Source organism: Myotis daubentonii, chromosome 3 (genome assembly GCF_963259705.1).
Source record: "Myotis daubentonii chromosome 3, mMyoDau2.1, whole genome shotgun sequence".
In the NCBI taxonomy this organism is placed as follows: domain Eukaryota; kingdom Metazoa; phylum Chordata; class Mammalia; order Chiroptera; family Vespertilionidae; genus Myotis; species Myotis daubentonii.
The window spans coordinates 9,385,553-9,393,163 of NC_081842.1; positions in this window are offsets into that span (position 1 = coordinate 9,385,553).

A 7,611-nucleotide genomic window follows, 5' to 3' on the forward strand; every position below is an offset into this window, starting at 1 on the left:
CAGGGGAGACACTGCCCTGGGGGGGGGGATCTCTGAGAATGAACTCTGAGAACGCTGACAGATGTGGAGGAGCTGGGAACTGGGAGGATGGGGAGGTAGGGATGGAGGGTCTGTATTATGCACTGACCACTTGTGGCCATTTCTAGAGCATCTGAGTGCATCAACCTGGGGGTGGAGAGAGACAGACCCCATTGTGCAGGAGGGATCAGGGGGTCTTTGGTCTGGGGGTCACTCTCCCTGGGGCAGAGAGAGGGGACTCTGTGGGAGAGGTCACGTGGAGACCTGTGTGGCCACAGGGTGCCCCAGCTCAGAGGACACCTAACTCTACCCCCCCACCTCTAACACACACACCTCAAAGCTCCAGGGCACTGTGTCAAAGGTGACTGGGCCCTGGCTACTTCACCCTCTCCAGGCTGTGGGGGACCCAGGCAGCAGCCTCACCCCATGGCCTCTCCCTGGCTCCTAGCCTCTTGCTCTCTCAGAACCCCCTGGCTCACTCCTCTCTTCTAAAGCATTTCCACAAGCTGGGGCTGGACTCCCAGGAGATGAGGGAGGGAGATGGGGAGTGGGCTCCATGCTCTATGCCTGTCCCAGGCCTTTCACCCACTTACAGCAGTGCAGGCTTCTAAAACATGATTTATTGAAGTGCAAGTCACATGCAATAAATCACACCCATTCTGAGTATGTGGTTCAATGCTTTCTTACAACTCACAACCCTTCACTTCCACATGTACCCAGGCACAGACAGTTTCTGTCCTCCCAGAGCCCCCAGCCACCCCGAACCTCAGTCCTTCCCAGCTACCTGCACCCCAGCACCCAGCTACTTGCTGGGGACAGTTCTGCAGGCAGGGGGACTCAGCAGCGCTTCCTGGACTCACCAGGCAGTCCTTCCCTCATGATTCTGAGAGGTCTCCCATGATATGGTCTATCCTTCATTCCTTGATGGACATTTGGTCTGTTGCCAGTCTTAGCAATCCTATATAATAAAAGCCTAATATGCTAAGTGTCCGGTTGTCCAGTTGGCCATTCAACCAATCAAAGCATAATATGGTAATGATATGATAAGGCCGCTCAACCGCTCGCTATAATGTGCACTGACCACCAGGGGGCAGACACTCCAACTGATAGATTAGCTTGCTGTTGGGGAACAGCCGATCAGGACTGAGCGAGATGGGCCACACATGTCCTAGAGCCCTCCCGCGTTTCCTCCCTGGCTGGCCAACCTCCTGCATCCTTCCCTGGCCCCGATCATGCACCAGTGGGGTCCCTCGGTGTGGCCTGTGCCCTCTGGCAATGCAGGACCCCTCGCGGGATGTTGGAGAGCCAGTTTAGGCCTGATGGTGGAACAACTGGCCGCTATGATGCACACTGACCACCAGGGGGCAGATGCTCAATGCAGAGCTACCCCTTAGTAGTGCGCTTCTACAGGGGGAGTGCTGCTTAGCCAGAAGCCGGGCTCACAGCTGGCGAGTGCAGTGGTGGTGGCGGGAGCCTCTCCAGCCTCCGCAGCAGTCAGACATCTCCTGAGGGCTCCCAGACTGCAAGAGGGCACAGGCCAGGCTGAGGAGCGCCCCCCCACTCCCCAAGTGCACGAATTTCATGCACTGGGCCTCTAGTTATAAATTAAAAAAACCAAAACGCTACATACACCTATGCACAGGTTTTTGTGTGAGTGTAAGTTCTTCTTGGGTAGATGCATGTTTCACTTTGCAAAATGCTGCCCGAATATTTTCCAAGGTGGTTGCTCCATTGCACATTCCACATCCTGGTCAACAATCAACATTGTCAGCTTTTTGAGTGTTAGCCTTTTCTAGTGGGAGTGATGTGCTCCCTCCTTCTTTGATGACAAATGATCGTCATACTGAACCTATTTTCATGTGCTTATTAGTCATTTGTGTATCTTTGTCCTGAGTCTATTCAAAACTTTTGCATAGCATAAATATTGGGTACTGAGTTTTAAAGGTTATTTATGTATATTGGATGCAAGTCCTGTATCAGAGGCTTAGAATATGAATATTTTTTCCTAGGTGTGGCTTATCTTATTGTTTTCTTCATGGTATCCTTTGAAGAGCTGAAGGATTTAAATTTGATGAAGTGCAGTCTATCCATTTTTCCTTTCATTGCAGCCTGTATCCCGATTAACATTTGCCCGCTGTAAGGTTGGGGGAATTTTCTCCTATGTTTTCATCCATAACAGCACTATCCAATAGACTCTTCTGCAATGGTGGGAATGCTCCATACCTGTGCTGTCCAACCTGGTGGCCTCTAGCCACATGTGAGCTAGAAATTGAATTTTTAACTTCATTTCAATGTAAATACCATGTGTGGTAAATGGCTACCGCAATGGGCAACACAGGTCTAGACAGTTTATAGATTTCATTTTTAAATTTAGGTCCATCACCCATTTCAGAATAGTGTTTGTGAGTGACCTGTGCATTCCCAGTTGTTCCTGCACTATATGATCTAAAGACTTCCCCAACTGAATCACGTCCACACCTCCTTTGAAATCTATTGTCCATGTACATGTGAGTCTACGCTTAGACTCTGTTCTTGCCCTTTGATTGTCTGTATATGAGCCTTCACACTCTACTCCTTTCTCAAAATTGTTTTGACTACTGAATGACCCTTACATTTCCATACACATTTTGAACCAGATTCTCAGTTTCTACAAAATAAAAAGCCTGTTGAGATTTTGATTGGATTGCATTGAATCTTTAGGTCAATTTGGGGAGAATTTTCACCTTAATAATGAGCCTATAGATTCAGGAACACGGCATATCTCCCTGTTTCTTTAGCTCCTCTTTAATTTCTCTCACCAATGTTTTATGGTTTTCAGTGTAAGAACATCCACATCTTTCATTAAATGAATTCTTAGATATTTTATGATTTTTTAAAAGTATGTTTTTATTGATTTCAGAGAGGAAGGGAGAGGAAGAGAGAGAAATATCAATCATGAGAATCATTGATTGGCTGCCTCCTCATCGCCTCCTACTGGGGATAAAGTCCGCAACCTGGCCATGTGCCCTTGACCAGAATTGAACCCAGGACCCTTCAGTCCACAGGCCGATGCTCTAGTCTATCCACTGAGCCAAACCAGCTAGGGCGATATTTTATGCTTTTAATGTTACTGTAAATGGTGTTTTAAATTTTTTTTAAATATATTTTATTGATTTTTTACAGAGAGGAAGGGAGAGAGATAGAGAGTCAGAAATATCGATGAGAGAGAAACATCGATCAGCTGCCTCCCGCACATCTCCCACTGGGGATATGCCCGCAACCCAGGCACATGCCCTTGACCGGAATCGAACCCGGGACCCCTGAGTCCGCAGGCCGATGCTCTATCCACTGAGCCAAACCGGTTTCGGCGGTGTTTTAAATTTTTTGTTTACCAATTATTTGTTGCTGTTTATAAAAACACAGTTGATTTTTGTATACAAACTTTGTATTCTATAAACTTGCTAAATTTACTAAATAATTCAGCTGTTTTTTTGACAGATTTTTTAGTATTTCCTGCACTAACGATTATGGCATCTGTGAGTAGAGACTTTCATCTATTCCTTTTCAATTGTTAGGCCTTCTATTTCTTTTTCTTGCCTTATCACATTGGCTCTCACAGAGCCAACATCCTTACTTTATTCCCAGCCTAAGAGGCAAAGCTTCTATAGTCTTTTGCAACTAAGAATAACATTATGTGTACATTTTGAAAAATAGCTTGTTTGCTACCAGCATCCACTGCCAATGACTTGAGGATTGGATGAAAACCCCTTCCTACCCCCAGAGGCTTCATGTAGCCAGAATGTCACTGCACACGGGAGCAAAGACTAGGAAGTCAACGTTTCTGCAGGGCGGGAGGATTCTTATTTCTCTGTTCTGGAAATCAAAGCCAGGCAGGTCAGGCTTCAGAAATGGCCAAATTCAAACTCCATCTTGCAGAAGTCCTTCTGCCACTGGTTATTTGAATGTCTTTCAAGCACTTTCCTATTGTTCTTTGCTATCATCATCATCATCATCATCATCATTTTAAACAACTTCACTGTGATTCCCAAGAGGTTTAAATGACCCCTTCCTCTCATTAGATGGGCTATTCAACCATCGATTTGTAACAGTGGACTGTTGGGAGATTTGGGGGAGGAGTCAGTGTAAATGTCCAAATGTCCAGGGGTCCACCCAGGGCCATGCTGCTGCTGGGCCAGGGGGGTGTCAACAGAGGCTGGTGTTTGCCAGGAGAGAGGGGACAGACACTGTGAGGATGCTGTAGTCAGGCTCTGCTCTGGGTCAGGGAAGGGAGTGGAGGCAAGGGACAGGCCAGTTGGGAGGACTGGCTTTGTGCTGAAGGTCCTGCTCCCCTGCCAGGTAAAGAGGGCCGAGGGTGACACTGAGCTCAGGGCTTGCTCGCTGGGGGATCAGTGACTCACTCAGCCACCACTGGCCTCAGGAGTCTCAGAGTGGGGTGGAAGGGACGGTGGGCCCCTTGCCCAACTTTTGAAAGTTCCCTTGTACCCCCCAGGTCTCTCTTGAGGGTTCCCCCAGGCCTGGTGACTTGAGCATGGGGTCAGGAGGGTCAATTCTCCACGGTATCCTGTGGGCAAAAAAAGGGATCACATACTAAACCTGACAGTTCTGGAGAGGCCTGCGCGGTGGCCTTACAAACTCAGAGACCTGAAGTAATCACAAAAGATGGTCTGAAATTAAACCTTCCTAACTAGCCTGGCTGGTGTGGCTCAGTGGTTGAGCATTGGCCTATGAACCAGGAGGTCACTGGTTTGATTCCCGGTCAGAGCACATGCCCACGTTGTGGGCTCAATCCCCAGTAGGAGGCGTGCAGGAGGCAGTCAATCAATGATTCTCTCTCATTGATGTTTCTATCTTTTATTCTCTCCTTTCCTCTCTGAAATCAATCAAAAATATTTTTAAAACAAACAAAAAAAAACCTTCATAACTAAAAGTGATTCATGGTGGTAGTCATGTCCTAGGCTGCTATCTTCCTTGGCAAAGGTCAGTCTTACCTAACTGAACCTGGTCTATAGTCTTTTTTTTCCAATCTATGATACCTTTGGAACATCAGGGTAATCACCTTTTTTCCAGACCCCTGAGGGCACAGCCTCCCCCCAGAACCACAGGACCCCTCATTGCTATCTTGTTCTCCCACATTCCATCTCCATGTGCCGTAAATGTTAATTATTAACTATCCTATACCCACCAATCTATGTGTCTATCATTTTACTTTTTATCCAATCTCAGACATTTCCCTGCTTTGCTTTCTTCTGCCTCTCTAATCCATCACCAATTCCACTCAATCCTCCTTACGCCTTCTCCTCTGAGTCTGATGTATAAAATAAGTGGTAAAACTGCCATTTGGGGGGAGCATTTTTTCAATCTACTGAGATTTTTGCTTCCCAGCGATTGTCATCAGCTTGGCTCAAACAAACTCATAAAACATCTCTACAGGTTTGGATGTTTTTGTTTTGTTTTTTAATATATTTTATTGATTTTTTACAGAGAGGAAGGGAGAGAGATAGAGAGTTAGAAACATCGATGAGAGAGAAACATCGATTAGCTGCCTCCTGCACATCTCCTACTGGGGATGTGCCCGCAACCCAGGTACATGCCCTTGACCGGAATCGAACCTGGGGCCTTTCAGTCCGCAGGCCGACGGTCTATCCACTGAGCCAAACCGGTTTCGGCGGGTTTGGATGTTTCTTACCTGAACACCTTTGAAGTTCTCTATGATCTTTGTGCACCTAAGATAACACACCTGTGGAATGTCTGAGTAAACATCTTTTCCAGACCCTTCAGGGCACACTGCCACCAGAGCAGGAAGCAGAGAACCTCGCATTGTTACCTGGTTCCCCAATTACCATTTCTCTGTGCTGTAAATGTTAGTTACTAATTATCCTGCATCCACCAACGTTAGAGAAGTATGTGTGTCTTCATTTTACTTTTATCCAATCCCAGGGATTTCCCTGCTTTGCTTTCTCCTGCATCCCTAACCTACCAGCAGTAAATTTTACATAACACTCCTTATGTTTGCTTCTTTGAGTCTAATCTATAGATATAAAAAGCCAGCAACCAGAACGCTGGAATGACCAGAACGACCAGCCTCTATGACACCCATTTCGATCAGCGAACCAGCCCGATCCATCGATCCATGGGGGGGGGGGGGGGAGCAGATAGGGCCGGCTGGCCAACCTTCTGTGGCCCCTCCCCGCAACTGCCCCACCCCTGATCAGCTCTCCCACCCCACTGGAGGGCAGGGTGGCCAGCCAACGCCCCTGTGGCCCTTCCCCACCCATCGGCCTGCAGCCCCTCCCCCAGGCTGGCCCCGCCCCTGGTCACCTCCTCCTACCCCAATAGGGGGCAGGGCCAGCTGGCCAACCTTTTGCAGCCCCTCTCCCCAGCTGGCCCTGCCTCCAGTGGGCCCCCACCACCCTGATCAGGGGCAGGGCCAGCTGGCCAACCACCTGCAGCCCCTCTCCATGGCCAGCCCCGCCCCCAATTACCCCCTCAATTGGGGGCAGAACCCACTGGCCAATCACCCACAGCTCCTCCCCCCAGCTGGCATGGCCCTAATCGGCCCTGATAAGAGTGGGCCAGCCAGCCAACCTTCCACTGTCTCCTCCTCCCTACAGACCTGGCCCCCATCCGCCAATTGGGGATGGGTTGGCCGAACCCCACCCATGCACGAATTCATGCACTGGGCCTCTAGTGTATAAAATAAGCTGCAAAAGCCCAGCTGGTGTGGCTCAGTGGCTGAGCATTGAGCTATGAACCAGCAGATCAGGGTTTGATTCCCGGTCAGGGCACATGCCCAGGTTGCAGGCTTGATCCCCACTGTGGGGCATGCAGGAGGCAGCCAATCAATGGTTCTCTCATCATTGATGTTTTTATCTTTCCCTTCCTCTCTGAAATCAATAAAATTACTTTACAAATAAAATAAAATAAGCTGCAAAACTGCCATTCCCTGGAGCATTTTTTCAGTCCTTTGAGATTTTCCTTCCCAGCAATTGTGTCAGTTGGACTCAGGTGAGCTCTTTAAAAATTTTTATTGATTGATTGGTTGATTTTAGAGAGAGAGAGAGAAACATTGATTTGTTGTTTCACTTATTTATGCATTCATTAGTTGATTCTTCTATGTGTCCTAACTGGAGATTGAACCCACAACCTTGGCATATTGGGGATGATGCCTAACCAACTGAGCTATCCAGCCAGAGCTCAACTAAACTCTTAAAAGACTTTTTCTTAGGTTGGACATTCTTCCCTCAACAATCCACATAACCTCCTCCTCCCTCCAGACCCTTGAGACTCATTGCTGCCACCGCCTGTCAGAACCTGTCAGAGGAGCTGGGGGTCAGGGCCTTCTCACCGACCAAGCGCAGGGCAACTCTCTCTGTTATTTTCAAAGCATCCAAACCCTCAGGAGAGAGAGGGCTACTTTGGGGCGTGAGACCCAGACATCACGTCTGCAGAGCTGGGGTAGTGGGGTGACAGGGTAGGAAGAGAGGCACTTCTCAATGCTGAGAGGCAAACAAGCAGGAAGCTCATTGTCTGCTTGTGTTAAAAATTAAATTAAAGACTTTACAACTTTACCACCCCATAAGGTTGAACAGAGGC